Source organism: Podarcis pityusensis, assembly GCF_964106645.2.
Source record: "Podarcis pityusensis genome assembly, chromosome: 15".
NCBI lineage: Eukaryota > Metazoa > Chordata > Lepidosauria > Squamata > Lacertidae > Podarcis > Podarcis pityusensis.
Window position 1 is genome coordinate 32,087,166 of NC_138040.1, and position 18,845 is coordinate 32,106,010.

At 40.7% G+C, this 18,845-nt stretch overlaps 1 long non-coding RNA gene across 1 annotated transcript; it reads left to right on the forward strand.

The window, feature by feature from the left end:
* Nucleotides 1-12,758: 12,758 nt before the first annotated feature.
* LOC308464452 lies at nucleotides 12,759-16,974 on the forward strand. The gene is made up of 3 exons (XR_013980055.1): nucleotides 12,759-12,948; nucleotides 14,567-14,746; nucleotides 16,740-16,974. It is a non-coding gene; the product is annotated as an uncharacterized lncRNA (long non-coding RNA).
* Nucleotides 16,975-18,845: the final 1,871 nt, after the last annotated feature.

An 18,845-nucleotide genomic window follows, 5' to 3' on the forward strand; every position in this document is an offset into this window, starting at 1 on the left:
GAGAAGAGATTATACATTGACGGGAACTACATAATCATATTCAAAGATATCCCAATAAGGTTGTTGAAACGAAGAGAAGCTTACAAACCACTGGTGCAATTGCTTAAGAAAAATAAGATTGATTTCAGATGGGAATTCCCTGAAGGAGTCTCTTTCTTCTACAAAGGAGTAAAGAGAAGATTAACAAGTCCTGAGGAAATAGGAAAATTTACAAGAAGATACAAAGAACTACAACAAGGAGAAGAAGAGGCCAAAGGAGCAGAAGGAGGATTAAGATTGAGGGAGGATTCTGAAGCAGGAGGAGAAGAAGAACAGACCGGGAGAGAATTAGAAGAAGAGGAAGAAGAAGAAGAAGAAGGAGAAGAGACAGAAAGACTATAAAGCAAATTAAAATCTAAATAGCGGTAAGAAGAATGACGTTAAAATTATGGAATTGGAATATTAATGGAATGAATGATAAGAAGAAACGGAACGGAATCGAACACATCCTAAAAAAGAAAAACTTGGACATCATATGCCTACAAGAAACGCACGTGGCCAAAAAGCATAGAAAAATTCTGATCAACAAAAGGTTAGGGAATGAATTTATATCCTCAGACAAAGAGAAAAAAAGAGGCGTTGTCTTATATATCAAAAATAAAATCGAATCTCACCAACTATTTAAAGATGAAGAAGGGAGAATTATTGTGGTTCAAATTAATTGGCAAGGGGAAAAAATGATAATTGTTGGGATATATGCACCAAATGGGAATAAGACAGAATTCTTTAGATTGCTGGAAGAGAAGTTATTTGAGTACATGGACCAGAAAATTATAATAATGGGAGATATGAATGGTGTGGTCTCAACAGAAATGGACAGATTAAGGAAAACAAAGAATAAAGAAGGGAAATTACCTAAAACTTTTTTTATGATGATGAAGAATTGTAATTTGGTAGACATCTGGAGGCTTAGGCACCCATTGGAGAAGCAGTTCACTTATCATTCAGAACCGAACCAATCGTTTTCAAGAATAGATCAAATATGGGTTTCGAACGAGTTAACCCCAAGAATTCAAAAAATTGAAATACAGGCGAAGGTGATTTCAGATTACAACCCAATAGAAATGGAGTTAAAAGGTTTTGAAGAGCGAACTTTTAGGTGGAGATTGAATGATAATTTATGGAATGACCAAAAATTCGTGGAAAAATCACAAAAAAACCTAACTGAATTCTTCATGAATAATATGGATAAAGGGACAAAAATGAGCGTGGTGTGGGACGCAAGTAAGGCAGTGATGAGGGGCCTCTTTATTCAACAGAATGTATGGAAAAGAAATAATAAAGAGAAATGGACAAAAGAGATCCTTAGACAGATTATGGATTATGAACAAAAATTGATTAAAAAACCCAATAATGAGAAGATAATGCAGGAAATAAAGATTCTCCAAACCCAATTTGCGATGTTAATAAATAAAGAGGTTGAATGGAACATTAAATGATTAAGACAAAAAAAATTTGAGTTTGCTAATAAATCAGGAAAATGGCTTGCTTGGCAGGTTAAGAAAAGAAAAGAACAAAATACAATTAGCAAAATTGAGGTAAACGGAGAAGAAACAACAGAACCGAAGGAAATCAGGAGAGCATTTGTGGATTTTTACAAGCAATTGTATAGGAATAAAGAAAGGAACAATAAGAAGAAAATAGAAAGATATTTGAAAGAAAAAATGGTGAGGAAGATTCCGATAGACCAAAAAGAACAGCTGAATGCCCCAATATGTAAAGAAGAGGTAGAAGAAGTTATAAAAGAGTTAAAAAGAGGGAAAGCACCGGGGCCGGATGGGTTCACTTCTAGCTATTATAAAGAAATGAGAGATACACTGATGGCCCCGATGATCAAAGTAATGAATAACATCTTAAAAGAAAAGGATATTCCAGGAACATGGAAAGAGGCATTTATTACAATAATACCAAAACAAGATTCGGATCTTACACAAGTTAAGAACTATAGACCTATCTCGTTATTAAACATAGATTATAAGATCTTCGCAGGAATCTTAGCTAAGAGATTAAAAAAGATACTGATAAAGATTATACATAAAGACCAAGAGGGTTTCCTACCGGGCAGACAAATAAGGAATAATATAAGAAATATAGTTAATGTTATCGAATATCTGTCCGATAGATGTGATAAACCAGCAAGCTTAATATTTGTGGATGCGGAGAAAGCTTTCGATAATGTAATTTGGGAATTTATGTTGAAAAATTTGGAGGTCATGGAGGTGGGTCAAGAATTCTTTAATGGTATTGAAGCAATTTATACAGATCAGAAAGCAAGATTGATAGTAAATAACATCATCACGGAAGAAATAAAAATATGCAAAGGTACAAGGCAGGGATGTCCACTCTCGCCATTACTATTTATAGTGGTCTTGGAAGTTCTACTAAATGCAATTAGACAAAATAAGCAAATTAAAGGGGCGACATTAGGGGTAAATGAATATAAAATTAAGGCCTTCGCAGATGACGTGGTTTTGACTGTGGAAGAACCTACAGAAAGTATAAAGGAGATTTTAAATGAAATGGAACAATTCGGAAAAATAGCAGGATTCAGATTGAATAAGAAAAAGACCAAAATGATAGTTAAAAATATGGATCAAGATAAGATTGAACTATTACAACAAAGAACGGAGATTGAGGTAGTAAAGAAGATTAAATATTTAGGAATCTGGCTTTCCGACAAGAACATAGATTTATATCAATACAACTATATCCCTGTATGGAAAGGCGTAAAAAGAGATTTGGAGATTTGGGCCAGAATGAAATTATCATTCTGGGGAAGAATATCGATGGTAAAAATGATGGTGCTTCCTAAGTTGTTATTCTTATTCCAAACTATACCCATAATTAAAGGCACAAAAATTTTTAAAGAGTGGCAAAAGGTGATCTCAAGATATGTCTGGGAAGGGAAGAAGCCTAGAATTAAATTTAAGTTATTAACAGACACAAAAGAAAGAGGTGGCTTCTCCCTACCAGACATGAGACTCTATTACGAGGCAGCATGCTTGTGCTGGTTAAAAGAATGGGTAAAGTTGGAAAATAAGGAATTATTAGATCTCGAAGGGTTTAACAACAGATTCGGGTGGCATGCGTACCTATGGAGTGACAAAAAGAGGGTACATAAGGGATTTACCAACCATATCTTTAGAGGTGCACTAATAGAGGTCTGGGATAGATATAAAAATATATTAGAACCAAAAATCCCGCATTGGTTATCCCCGTTAGAAATGATGTGTGTTAAGACAATCAACATGAGAGGGAAGTGGGGAAACTATGGAGAGATGGTTATTAACGAAGGAGGGAAGTGGAAAATAAAACCTTACGACCAAGTTAAGGCATTAACATATGATTGGTTAAACTACTTCCAGATAAATGAAATGTTTAAAAAAGAGTTGAAGGAAAGGAATTATGTAGAAAAAGAATCAACCTTCCAAAAAGAGATAATAAATAACGAATATAAAAATTTGTCAAAAATGTATAAAATATTGTTGGAGTGGTACACGAAGGATGAGGAGGTGAAATCGGTGATGGTACAATGGGCAAGGGACTTTGGATATAATGTTCAATTAGAGGATTGGGAAAGGTTGTGGAAAGAGAATATAAAATTCACGGCTTGCACGTTATTGAGGGAAAACATGATGAAAATGCTCTACAGATGGTATCTGTCACCCACTAAACTGGCAAAGATGTATAAGGTGGACAACAAATGCTGGAAGTGTAAACATAAAGAAGGGACATTCTTCCATCAGTGGTGGGAGTGTAAGAAAGTTAAAAGCTTTTGGGAAGAGATTTACAACGAGCTGAAAAAGATGTTGAAGTACACTTTCGTGAAAAAACCAGAAGCATTTTTATTAGGTATTGTAGGGAAGGATGTCAGAAGAAAGGACTGTAAACTTTTCCAGTATGCGGTGACAGCTGCCAGAATTGTGTTAGCTCAGAAGTGGAAGCAGGAGGAAGTTCCAACGGTAGAAGAGTGGAGAGCAAAATTGATAGAATATGCTGAATTGGATAAACTAACAGGGAAAATTAGATATACCAAAGATCAAAAATTTATAAAGGACTGGGAGAAATTTGTGTGTTATCTGGAAAATAACTATGGTGTAAAAATAACGCTAGTGGGATTCAAAGAGGCTTTGTAAAGAATTAATAAATATTGTTTAGTAGAGATTATGAGGAAGGGAAGAATAATTGGCAATATGAAAAAAAGAAGAAATGTGTACTAAAAGGATAACTACGAATGATTGTCAGTGACGTTGAAGGAAGTCTAAAACGGATATGATTTGTTGTATAATGGTTGTGTGTTTTTTTGTGTTTTTTTTGTATTTTGTATTTTTTTTCTTTGAAACTTTAATAAATATCATTTAAAAAAAAATGAATTGGATACAGCCCCAATTATTTAACTATAATGGGTTCAGGAAGTCCCTGATATCTATTGGTAGATGTTGTTGGGCTACAACTCCTGCTGGCATAGCCGATGGTCAGGGATGATACCTCTGGAGGACCACAGGTTCCCCATCCCATCTGAGTGTTTTCCGGGAGATGGGAAGTTGTAAGTTTGATGGGGATTAGAACCTCTAGGAGGAAGGAAGCTGGAATGAAGGGAGACCACAGGGAGGAGAGCTGAAGGGAAGGGATAGTGAGAGTAACCAGAGAGAAGTATGGGTGGAAGAGACAGATCAAGCAGATGAAAATGTCCTCTTCACATATAATGCATGCCAAGAAGAACATTGCTTGTGTGGACTGCTGATGAAGTAGAAACTATAGGCCCAAGGTAGTGCAATGTGGTTACCAAGGTTGAATTTCATATACCAGTTTGAAGCAACCAGCCAATTCTTTGGCCACATGCTTCCAGTCGTAGTTTATAAACCGCCCTATCCCCTAAATGAGATGTGGGCATATTGGCAATGCACCTCAGGGTGCTAGGAAGCATTCTGGGTCGAGATGTGGTTATAGGCAACCGAAGATGACCTCACTTGCAATGGTCCATGAATGACATCATTTTTTTTAAAATAAATTTTTTATTCAAATTTCACAAAAATTTTTAACAAACACAGCAGCACAAACAAACACAAAACTAAACAAAAAAACATGTATAATTTCAAATCCTTATTTTCATATAACTTATTTCCCAGACTCCCCCATACCTCCCCTTACTGCATTCTAATTTCAAACTTTTTTCCAGCAAATTCTTACTCTCAATCTTCTCAAATTTATAACCTCCTTTCTTCTTTTTAGTCTTAATCTTTACAGCTGTAAACCCCTTAATTTATAAAACCAGCGCCATTCTAACACTCATTAATTTTACAGTGTTTCTTCAGATAGTTCTTAATTTTTTTCCAATCTTCTTCCGCCGCCTCTTTTCCCTGGTCTCGGATTCTGCCGGTCAATTCCGCCAGTCCCATATATTCTATCACCTTCATCTGCCATTCTTCCAAGGTGGGTAGGTCTTCCGTCTTCCAATACTTTGCGATGAGTATTCTTGCTGCTGTTGTGGCATACATAAAAAATGTTCTATCTTTCTTTAACACCAATTGGCCAACAATGCCCAAGAGAAAAGCCTCTGGTTTCTTAGGGAAAGTACATTTAAGTACCTTTTTCATTTCATTATATATCATTTCCCAGAAAGCCTTAATCTTCGGGCACGTCCACCAAAGGTGAAAAAAAGTACCTTCAATTTCTTTACATTTCCAACATTTGTTATCAGGCAAATGGTAAATCTTTGCAGGCTTGACTGGGGTCATGTACCACCTATATATCATTTTCATAATATTTTCTTTCAAGGCATTACATGCCGTAAATTTCATACCGGTGGTCCACAACTGTTCCCAGTCAGCAAACATAATGTTATGACCAATATCTTGAGCCCACTTTATCATAGCTGATTTAACTGTTTCATCCTGCGTATTCCATTTCAACAGCAAGTTATACATTTTTGACAAATTCTTGGTTTTGGGTTCCAACAACTCTGTTTCAAGTTTTGACTTTTCCACCTGGAAGCCAATTTTCCTGTCCAATTTATAAACCTCCATTATCTGATAATAATGAAGCCAATCCCTCACTTTATCTTTCAACTTTTCAAAACTCTGCAATTTCAGTTTGTCTCCTTCTTGTTCCAGAATTTCCCAATATTTCGGCCATTTGGCCTCCATATTACGCTTTTTCAAAGCTTTCGCTTCCATTGGTGATAACCACCTTGGGGTTTTGTTTTCAAGTAAAGCTTTATATCTTATCCAAACATTAAACAATGCTTTCCTTACAATATGATTTTTAAATGCTTTATGTGCTTTGACCTTATCATACCATAAATATGCATGCCAACCAAATACATTGTTAAAACCTTCTAAATCCAAAATGTCTGTATTTTCGAGAAGTAGCCACTCTTTCAACCAGCAAAAAGCTGCTGATTCGTAGTAAAGTTTTAAGTCTGGCAGGGCAAATCCACCTCTATCCTTTGCATCAGTTAATATCTTAAATTTAATTCTAGGCTTCTTGCCCTGCCAGACAAATCTAGAAATATCTTTCTGCCACTTCTTGAAACAGTCCATCTTGTCCACTATTTGCAATGTTTGAAATAAAAACAACATTCTAGGCAATACATTCATTTTGATCACAGCAATACGGCCTAGCAACGAAAGCTTCAAATTTGACCAAATTTCTAAATCTTTCTTAACTTCTGTCCAACATTTCTCGTAATTATCTTTAAATAAGTTCACATTTTTAGCTGTCATGTTTATCCCCAAGTATTTCACTTTTTTAACCACACTTAAACATGTCTCATTCTGGAACTTCTCCCTTTCAATATCTGTTAAGTTTCTCTCCAAGACCTTAGTTTTCGATTTATTCAGTTTGAATCCTGCAACTTGACCAAACTCCTGAATTAATTCCAATACCCTTTTAGTACTAGAGCCTGGCTCTTGTAGTGTAAGTACCAAGTCATCTGCAAATGCTCTTAATTTGTACTGTTTAGCTCCGACCTGTACCCCTTTAACCAGCTGGTCCTTTCTAATCATATTCAGTAGAACCTCCAGGACCGAAATAAAAAGTAGCGGGGAAATTGGGCAACCCTGTCGTGTCCCTTTTTCAATTTTAAAGTCTTCCATGACCACATTATTTACAATAAGTTTGGCCTTTTGCTTCGCCGTAGCGGCAGGACCCGAACCCGCGAAGCAGACTCCCTCTGGAGCTCGGAGGGATGTCCGCCATTTAACACGGGCGCTGACCGGAAGTCTCGGTCCATGAATGACATCAGACCAGGTGTAAGCACCCTAGGACAGCTTCCTGGGCCCTGGTAGGGTGCACCAGCACTAATGCTTGCCTTGGGTTCTTTACATCAGGTAGAAGGGTCTGTGCACCCCCATTTTAATCTCTCACAATGCCTCAGAGTGACAGTACATTGAACTCTCATGGTAAATTGGGACAAGTTAAACTGGCAGTTTCTAGCCATGCTTGCATCATTCCGCCACTGCCAGATAAACTTGGAGGGAGACTCATCAGTGGAGGAGGAGGCTCAACAGAGGCAACAGTCCCTGAATTATTTAAAGATAAAGGGACCCTGACCATTAGGTTCAGTTTCGGATGACTCTGGGGTTGCGGCGCTCATCTCGCTCTATAGGCCTAGGGAACCGGCGTTTGTCCGCAGACAGCTTCTGGTCATGTGGCCAGCATGACTAAGCTGCTTCTGGCGAACCAGAGCAGCGCATGGAAACACCGTTTACTTTCCCACCAGAGTGGTACCTATTTATTTACTTGCACTTTGACGTGCTTTCAAACTGCTAGCTTGGCAGGAGCAGGGACCGAGCAACAGGAGCTCATCCCATCGCGGGGATGCGAACCGCCAACCTTCTGATCGGCAAGCCCTAGGCTCAGTGGTTTAGACCACAGCGCCACCCATGTCCCTTGCACCAGGGTTTACCCCAGCATAATAGAGTTGGCCAGGATGCCCGAAGGGGTACAATTTATGAGTTTTCTCCATTTCAGGTTACAGACGCTTCAAGTTACAGATGCTTCAGGTTACAGACTCCGCTAACCCATAAAATAGTACCTCGGGTTAAGAACTTTGCTTCAGGATGAGAACAAAAATTGTGCGGCGGCAGTGAGAGGCCCTGTTAGCTAAAACAAAACAATACTTTGAGCGGGCCCGGCCCCTTTCCCACAAAGATCAAAGGGGCCGGAGACATGCCTGGCCCCTAGATTTGGTGCACCTGCACAGGGTCTACATCACACCTGTTTCAGCCCTTGGCAGACCCTGCCCATGTGACAGGAAGACTGCGACCATGTTGTTGTTTTCCCTTGCTCCCCCTCAATACGCATATCTGCTAAAATACTGGGAAACAAGAGGAAGTTACAATGGTTATCTTTCTGCAACCAGAAAGTCTTCCATGTGGAAATGTAAAATGTCAGCCTTACAAATGGAAAATGCTACCTGCATACAAAACTGACAAGGGTACATTTAGCAGCTTTTATAGACCTAGTTATTGGGGAAATCTACCTGTATACACAACTGATAAGCATAGGTTTATGATGCTGAGTGTAACCAGAAAGTCTTCCATGTGCAACTGTAAAACGTCAGCCTTACAAATGGAAATTGCTACCTGCATACAAAACTGACAAGGGTACATTTAGCAGCTTTTATAGACCTAGTTATTGGGGAAATCTACCTGTATACACAACTGATAAGCATAGGTTTATGATGCTGAGTGTAACCAGAAAGTCTTCCATGTGCAACTGTAAAACGTCAGCCTTACAAATGGAAATTGCTACCTGCATACAAAACCGACAAGGGTACATTTTTTGATGCTGCACCGGAGGCTACAGGCCTCCATTTTCCGCATCCTTGCAGTCACACGGAAGAAGAGATTCTGCACATATATCTGTCTACTCCTGTAGATAGCTGTTTAATTGGACACCATTCAGCCCCATGCTGAAAACGGCATCCCCTCCAACATGTCTCTGATGAGAATAGAGATGTCCCATTCCATAATTATAATTTTACTATTCATACCCCACACATCTTATTGGGTTGCCCCAGCACTCTGGGCAGCTTCCAACATATATAAAAAACATAATACAGTGGTACCTTGGGTTAAGAACTTAATTTGTTCTGGAGGTCCGTTCTTAACCTGAAACTGTTTTTAACCTGAAGCACCACTTTAGCTAATGCTGCCTCCTGCTGCTGCTGCGCCGCCAGAGCACAATTTCTGTTCTCATCCTGAAGCAAAGTTCTTAACCTGAGGTACTATTTCTGGCTTAGCGGAGACTGTAACCTGAAGCGTATTTCACCTGAAGCGTATGTAACCTGAGGTACCACTGTAAAACATTAAACATTCAGAATACATCCCTATACAGGATTGCCTTCAGACAGTTCAGGGGTTACATAACTCCATACCCTCCAACAATTCTCCAATGAAAATAGGGACATCCTAAGGAAAAGCAGGACATTCCAGGACGCAATCAGAAACCGGGACAGCTTCTCTAAATCAGGGAAGTCCCTGAAAAATAGGGACACTTGGAGGGTCTGAAACTATGCACACATCTGTGGTTGCATACATGCCAATCGCACTCAAATGGGGGTTTGCCTGTACATAAGAAAAGCAATTCAAATAATTATCCACCACTTTTTGGTAGTCACACCCACCCTCCTGCCAGATGTAGACATCTGAAGGCAGCCCTGATTTGGGAAGCTTTTAATGTTTGATGTGTGTGTGTTTTCTTTCACTCTATATTTTTGTTGGAAGCCTCCCAGAGTGGCTGAGGCAACAAAAGTATATTATGTTAGCAAATGTGTTTGGTTTTTTGTATGTAATAATAATAATAATAATAATAATAATAATACATTTTATTTGTATCCCACCCTCCCTGGCCAAAGCCAGGCTCAGAGTGGCTCACATCATATAAATAAGACAATATGCATAGTACAACATACAATATGCAAATAAAATAACATTCAACATTCATTACAATAATATAGAATAATATTTTGTATGTTAAATGGTATAGTTTAATTATGGAGAAGTGATAGGAAACTGAGCACAGCCTTATTGTAATATTGTACATTATTCCTGATGTTATAAGAATCCTATGGTCCCAGATATAAAATAAATATTCATAAATGTACAAGAAAACACATACATAAGTATATAAACCACATGTCTGAAATAGTACAGGAGAGCAATCCTGAAGTCATTTTGACTCTTCCAAATTGACCTCAATATATTTCTCTGCAAGAAGGGAGGAAATGGAGAAAGCCTCCCCTTTGTCTTTTTGCTTACAAATCCTGTCTTAAGGGTGTATTTGTGTATGAACAGGGTGAGCCTGTGACTTGGGACTAAGAAACGGAAGTATTTAGCACCACAAAAGAATGGCCAGGTTGACCAGGTAAATCAATCAGTGACCATTAACAGATATCCTGGCAAACAGGATTTCTTCTCTAGACCACCTCCTTCTGTAATGTATGTATGTATGATGTTTTGGGGGTGGTCTTGGTCTAAAGCAGGCTTCCTCAACCTTGGCCCTCCAGATGTTTTTGTCCTACAACTCCCATGATCCCTAGTTAGCAGGACCAGTGGATGGGGATGATGTGAATTGTAGTCTCAAAACATCTGGAGGGCCGAAGTTGAGGAAGCCTGGTCTACAGGGGGGGATTTCAAAAGTCTATATACGGGCTCGTGCACCATTGTTCTGGGTTCCTCCTCCCTCCTGGTATGGTGAGTGAGGACCCTGTTGCAACAGTTTAATAAAGATCAGGCTTACTAGCTGCTTTGCTTCTCAATATTCTCTGGCTGGCCTCTGTTATTTTCTCCTACCGATAGGGAACCTACTTAAGGACTCTATACGGGCTCTTGGATACCCAATAAGTGGGAAAAGGAGCAGGTTTTTTCTATAACACTGACTTTTATACCATTCCTCAGTAAAAGTCCTCTCTTCCTTTCACAGTGTTCCCCTAAAAGTGAACCCTGTCGTACCCTTCCCAGACCAAGCTCACCACGTTGGAGCAAGAGAAACTTTAATTCTATTCACTGCTCACCCCCATGCCCCCGTGTTATGGTGTTCCAAGCTCTGGGCTTCCAACACCTTAAGCAATCTCCTAACAACTATCATTCTCCTGCTAACTTATAAACTCTGATGTCACTTTTTCACAGACTTGATAGCTTAGCCAGCCCCAGAGGCACCATTTGCCTGAGGAGTTTGTAGCCAGGGCTGCTGCAATGAACAGCCGTGGAAGCCTTTGGGAGGCAGAGACGTGAGAGGGCATCAGAGAAGGGAAAGAAGGAAAGAGGGACAGAGTCCAGTGTTGCCCGGGGTACTCTGACTATCATTCAAGGCACCTCAGGGTGCCACGGCACACTGGTTGAAAACCACTGGCTTAGCCAAATATGAGACGTGGTGAGAATAAACCAAACTTTATTGCTACAATAAAAGCTGAATGTAATGGGAATTGTAGTTGCTTGTGTGTAAGTCACCGACTTCCCTAAACTGCTTGTTGTTTAAACCTTTCCCTAACTGAAGCGCACTCCTGTGCGTCTGCTTCAGTCGCTGGCAGAATCCGTTAGTGGGTGTTTCCTAAATTTTTTCCAACATAAGAATTCCTGGACAGCCAGTCTCCGCCTAGCCTCTCTGCGCGGAAGCCTTCTGTGCAGAGTAGGCATGCCCAGTGGTGGTCCAGCACTCTCCCCACTGATCTCACTGGAAGAGTCCCTGAGCCTTCCCTCCAAAGTGCTCTCATCCCCTCCTTCCTTCTTGGTGTCACCTTGATTCCCTTCCCCCTCGGAAACCCTCTCTCTCTCCTTGCTGGTTCCCTCTCCTTCTCTCTCTGCTGGTCTCCGATGTCAGTTCCCTGACACTGAATGTACCAGGCACTTATATGATGGTCTTAATAAGAGTTGCTGGATATTTATATTCATATTTCTTTTCCTATCTTATCCTGTCCTGCCTAATCTACCCATTACTCCACAGCACCCACACCAGAGAGGAACAGAAGGGCATGGGCGCTGCATGACATAAGAACAGGTTTATATCAATACCACGTCACGGAACTGAAATTCTTCCAGGATGTTTAAGTCTTCTTTTTTCTTTTCAAAATGAGTTTTTATTGGTTTATCATTATATATACATATAAACAAATACAAAATATAATACATAAATTACATGTGTCATATCCAGTCCATGAATCATACATATAGCTCCAACATGTTCTGAGCTGAGGTAGAAGAATATTTTATTGAGAACAGAAAATTTCCTTGTAATTAATAGAGTAGATCCAGATTGTCCCTAGATATTGCTTTTTCATGCCCAGATGACTGCCTCCATTTCCTTAAAGAACACAATATAGCGTAATAGCCAAATATGAGACGTGGTGAGAATAAACCAAACTTTATTGCTACAATAAAAGTTGAATGTACCAGGCACTTATATGATGGTCTTAATAAGAGTTGCTGGATATTTATATTCATATTTCTTTTCCTATCTTATCCTGTCCTGCCTAATAAACCCATTACTCCACAGCACCCACACCAGAGAGGAACAGAAGGGCATGGGCGCTGCATGACAAAAGAACAGGTTTATATCAATACCATGTCACGGAACTGAAATCCTTCCAGGATGTTTCAGTCTTCTGTGGATATAATTCATAGCTCCAACATGTCCTGAGCTGAGGTAGAAGAATACTTTATTGAGAACAGAAAATATCCTTGTAATTAATAGAGTAGATCCAGATTGTCCCTAGATATTGCTTTTTCATGCCCAGATGACTGCCTCCATTTCCTTAAAGAACACCATATAGCGTCCCTTCCCTTAGCACTGGACAGTCCCATTGAAGAGTCGCCATGCAGTGTGGTCCCTTCATCCTCCTGTCTCTCATCTTGGGCCTTTTCGCACCCTGGCCTGAGCTGCTGGGCATCTCTGCGTCAGATACAGGTATGAGCTCTCTCTCCTCTTACAACTTCTAAATCTTATGTGTATCATGGCTGTACCTCCCCCTATTTCTCTCCAATTCTTTAACCTGCCTCTCTACATAGGGTTGCCCCCTTCCATAAGGCCCAAGTGATGTGGAGCTTGCTTTCTTGTAGGCAACACATGCACCCAATTATATTGATGACGCTATGGGAGTTTGAGGAGCTTGTGTGCCTACAAAGATTCCCTGGGCTGACTTTGCCCAGTGAGTGAACATGTGACCTTGAAAGGAGCTCAATGGATTCTCCATGGTGGCTCAAAATGAAGAGCTGTGGAGTTGTATCCAACATATTTCTACTCAGAGTAGATCCATTTTAGCACCCTGCCCAAGGCCACAGTAGATCAGTGATACTCTGGTTGTTCTGTGAGTCACTCTTTAAACTTTACACTATGTTCCCGGGGAAGCAACATTCTGGGAACTACAGAGGTACCTCGGGTTAAGTACTTAATTTGTTCCGGAGGTCCGTTCTTAACCTGAAACTGTTCTTAACCTGAAGCACCACTTTAGCTAATGGGGCCTCCCGCTGCTGCTGCGCCGCAGGAGCACGATTTCTGTTCTCTCTTCAGCAATCTTTGCCAACTAAGCTCAGGGCTCAGGGTGTGGACATAGGAGTCTTGTTCGTGGTTAGTGTTGACTTCTGGCATCCTCAGGAAAATGTGTTGTTTCACTATGCCATCCAAGATACCTTGCAGTTGGTACTCACCAGAGTGGCAGAGAATGGCATGTTGTTTGGCCCATTTTTTTTGTTTGATTTTTGGTTCATAGATAGACAACTTGGCTTCTTCCAGAAGTCTTGGATTTCAGTTTCCCAGCTGACACCCAATGCTAAACTATTGAGAACAGGAAAGTGATTCTCAGCTAGAACTGGATACAGCCCAGTGGTGGGGATGTAAGGTTATTAAAAGCTTCTGGGTAATGATCTATAATGAACTGAAGAAAATGTTTAAACTAACTTTTGTTAAAAAACCTGAAGCTTTTTTACTAGGACTGATAGGAACTGAACTCCCCAAAGAAGATAAGAAAATATTTTTGTATGCTACAACAGCTGCCCAAATATTGTCAGCCCAAAGATAGAAGGACGAAAAGATAGCAACGAAAGAAGAATGGCAAATCAAGCTAATGGACTATGCAGAAATGGCAAAATTAACGGCAAAGCTCAGAGACTATGGCAATGAGAAGTTTAAAAAAGAGTGGGAATCGTTTATTATTTATGTGCTAAAATACTGCAAACAGGTTGATACATATAAGTAAAGCATTTAAGTAAATGCTTGCAACTAGCAGAAAATTAGATAAAATTAAGGGAAATAATAATTGAAAAGGTTTAAGAATGGATATGCAGAAGAACTTAGTTAATATAAGGAACCAGAAGAGGGTAAGGAGGGAAATCCAGAGATTTAGGGAATCTCAAAGAGAAGGTTTGTGAAAACATATTTGTATAAATTTAGATCTGGTAGAAATGTGAGTTAATTACTGTTTTTATTTGTGAGGTGGAGTTACCTGGTCAATGTCATTACTTTCTGTGTTTCAGACTTTGATATAATGTTTATATGAGGCTTGCCTTTCTTTGCTTTTACCCACCAGATTGTCTACCTGATATATGCAAACTCCCTAAGGAAGAAGGAAGATGCAGAGCAAGTTTTCCACGTTTTTTCTTCAATGTTGAAACCCTGAAGTGTGAGAACTTCATTTACGGTGGCTGTCGAAAGAATGCAAATAACTTTCTGACTGAAAGTCAATGCTATCAGGAATGTGGACGCTTTGGTAAGAACAAATAACTTGCTGTTTTAGGGCAGGAGCTGTGAACATTTTGGGGCAAATGGGCACGTTTCAAAATTTGAGAAACTCTGATGGGTGCATTTCCCCTTTTCTTGAAAACATGAAAGGCCTCCAAGTACAATATTATTATCTCTCTCTCCAAACCCCTCCATACAAACCCAGAAAGGCAGCATCCTCTCCCCTTAAAACCTAAACACAACTGAACAAAAAGCACTGTTTGAAATGATTTTTGGTACATTTTACATATTGGAAATTTTATTTGAGACCACTGAACAAGACTCATGGTCAAAAAGCCTTTGGCTTACTTTTCTCAAGGTATCTTAGCACAATGACAAACAGAATGTCTGAGAAGATAAAAATCAATTAAAATAAAATAATGTGTACCATTACAGTGGTACCTCGGGTTAAGTACTTAATTCGTTCCGGAGGTCCGTTCTTCACCTGAAACTGTTCTTAACCTGAAGCACCACTTTAGCTAATGGGGTCTCCCTCGGCTGCCACACCGCCAAAGCAAGATTTCTGATCTCATCCTGAAGCAAAGTTCTTAACCCGAGGTACTATTTCTGGGTTAGTGGAGTCTGTAACCTGAAGCATCTGTAACCTGAAGCGTATGGAACCTGAGGTACCACTGTACTCAATAACAGCCGAACTCAATATCTGTTCTCAGTTGCTTTTTGACTGACCAGTCTTCTCCAGTAGAAGATAAACCATACAGAATACAGTAACATCAACTTCAGTATAGCTGCAAATAATATCATATATTTTATGATGTGCTGCAACATAAGTATCTTTCCAGCTTTTCAAACTGAGAAATCTAAAGTACTGAGCCTACTCTCAGGCAGCCATGGCCAGACTCCAGAAGGGGTTCTTCCTTCAGGTAGAAAATATCTGACAGGGCTGGTGCAAAATCTAGCCACTCCCTGTCTCCATGACTCTTTAGCGCAACTCCAGGGCATGGGCATATAGCAACAGATTGCAATTGCATGAACTGCAACTCCCGTGCAGGGTTCCAAAGGAGAAACACACACTAAGACAGTAGAATTCTTCAGTTATAGTTTAAGTAAAGGTAAAGGTACCCCTGCCCGTATGGGCCAGTCGTTTCCGACTCTGGGGTTGCGCGCCCATCTCGCTTAAGAGGCCGGGGGCCAGTGCTGTCCGAAGACACTTCCGGGTCACGTGGCCAGCGTGACAAGCTGCATCTGGTGAGCCAGCGCAGCACACGGAAACGGCGTTTACCTTCCTGCTAGTAAGCGGTCCCTATTTATCTACTTGCACCCAGGGGTGCTTTCGAACTGCTAGGTTGGCAGGCGCTGGGACCGAGTAACGGGAGCGCACCCCGCCGCGGGGATTCCAACCGCCGACCTGATGATCGGCAAGTCCTAGGTGCTCAGGTTTTACCCACAGCGCCACCCGCGTCCCTTCAGTTATAGTTTACTGAGGTTTAAAAGCATATGGGATCTTACTGGATCCCCAGTAAAGTCCCAAAACTTCAGCTCCTAAGACCTCATCCAGTTACAGAAGCAAAGAAACAGACAGTATAACAGAAAGCATAGAAAGAGACACAGAACTGCTCTATAGGCAGGAAATATATCATCTGCCTCTGAATGTTGACCATGAGCCCCACAGACTCACGAGATAAACAACTGCTGCAAGCTTGTATTTGAGAACATTCAAGAATGTTCTGCCCCCATAAAACTCACAATGCTTGACGATATCATTCCTTGAAAGGAAAATGAACAATGGCATCTGTTTCTGAAGGAAGGTCTGCTCACCTCTTATCACCTTGAGTTGCTCCTGAGATGTACTGTGTACTGTGCTTTTACCTTCTTCCTAATGCTTCATCTTTGCTGTGGGCTGCCCTGGGCTCTCTGGGAGAGGAACGGGGACGGAGGGTTATAACTCGTCGTCCTCTTCTTCTGCTTCTTCTTCTTCTTTGTATCATTTGATCCACCACAAAGATTCTCTCTTTCTTCCACAGTAGTGAAAGATGAGTAATATTTTGGCATCCTCAAAAATGCCCCCTGCTCATGTGAAAGAAGACAACAGCTAAATTCCAGATGTCCTGCCAATCTACAGATGTCCTTCCATTCACCCCAGCTGAATATTCTGAATAAGTGCAACAGTAGTTCAGCATCCTCTGTATTCTGGATCTTGAGTATGGGGTTTTGTCCACATTAATTCATCTGCTATTAAATCCACATTAATGCTGTTAAGTGTCTTCTATGGCTTACTATTTCTTTATGGGGAGCTTAGATGATTTTATTTACAAAAATATTTATATGCTGCTATATCATCTAAATATCAAAGTGATTTACATTATCTACATATATCATAAAACATGTAAAAAAAAATAGATTAGAGAACATCAACTAACCATTAAATATTTTCTTAAATGCTGGCATAAAGCTGTCATTATAAAAATGTTTTCAGCAGGCCTTTAAAGATTCACTGCCTGCTGAATCTCTGTTGGCTGAGCAGTCCTTAGGACTGGGCAAAAGGCTAAAGGTTTGGATTCTTGTTGTCAGATGAGCCTCACCAACTCCGGGGACAAGACATGATGCTCCTCCAGATGATCTAAGTGTTTAAGCTGACAGATGAGATGTTAGGCCGCCCTTAGGTATTTTGGACTTTTAAATTACCCTAACACAAAGACAACGAACTTGGCTCAGTAGTAGATGCGCAGCCAGTGCAGACCTTTTAACAATTCTGTCACCCTTTTGCACCAACTGGAGCTTTCAGATGAGGCCGAAGGGCAGCCCCACATAGATCACATTGTTGTAATCCAGCCTCAAGGTTACCAACATGTGGCCAGACTTTCCCTGTCCAGGAGCAGCCATAGCTGGCCAATCAGGCAGAGCTGTCAAAAGGAACTCCTAGATGCAAAGGACACCTGGGCGAACCCTCCAGAGCTGCCTTGCGTATCTCCTGGTCATGGGAACCACCCTCCCAAAGGGCATTTGTCTTCATCTGGAAGTGTCCTGGGAGGGATTTTAATTCAGCTTTAAGAACAGCATAACCCTTTCTACTGCCATGATGTGAGCTTACAGTTTCCAGGTATGGATAGGTGACTAAGATAACTCGAGTGCTGACGTCTAGTGTGAACACAATGAAGGAAACAAAGTACTGCAAAGTAGCCTGGGCTAGTTCTTATGGAATCGATGGCTTGTGAGAACTGTATAAAGGCGTCTGCACCAACCACTTCAGCTATGAAAGCCAGAGTGGAGTGGTGGTGCAGTCTGTAACTCACCACCCACCTGGAATGTGTGGATAAAAAGCACAGGGGGAGCAACACAGTTGGACAGCAAGCGTTCACACGTTACACCCCCTCCCCATTAGGAGTCTGTGGTCACACCCACACTAGACATCTAAAGCAGACTTAAACCATGTTGCTAGTCCTGGCTTCCCCCAAAGAGTACCAGGAACCCTAGTTTTTTAAGGGTGCCGAGAGTGGTTAGGAGAGCCCACACTGAGAAATAATTTCGAGAGCCCTTAAGCAACTCCACGTCCCAGGATTCTTTGTGGAAAGGGCTTGGTGGTGACAAAGAATGAGGACGTAATGCCTGCTGGACATTCTCAGTGTCAGCACTTGGAATTCTTGGGGAGATGCTGGCATCAGAACAGCTTACAGTGGTACCTCGGGTTAAGTACTTAATTCGTTCCGGAGGTCCGTACTTAACCTGAAACTGTTCTTAACCTGAAGCACCACTTTAGCTAATGGGGCCTCCCGCTGCTGCTACGCCGCCGGAGCACGATTTCTGTTCTCAGCCTGAAGCAAAGTTCTTAACCTGAGGTACTATTTCTGGGTTAGCAGAGTATGTAAGCTGAAGCGTATGTAAGCTGAAGCGTATGTAACCTGAGGTACCACTGTACTTCCAGACATGTTCATGTGGCCATCCAGAGATTAAATAACAATCTTTTCCAGCCAAGTCAAGACTGTTCTTTTTCTCTGGCTGAATTAAAAATGGAATAAATGGCTCCAAATCTATCCCCCCGCCATGAGGTATGTGTGTATAACATATTGCATGAACTTCATGTTTGCATTGACACTGAGAGTCTGTGGACCAACCTTCACCAATCTGAGCTG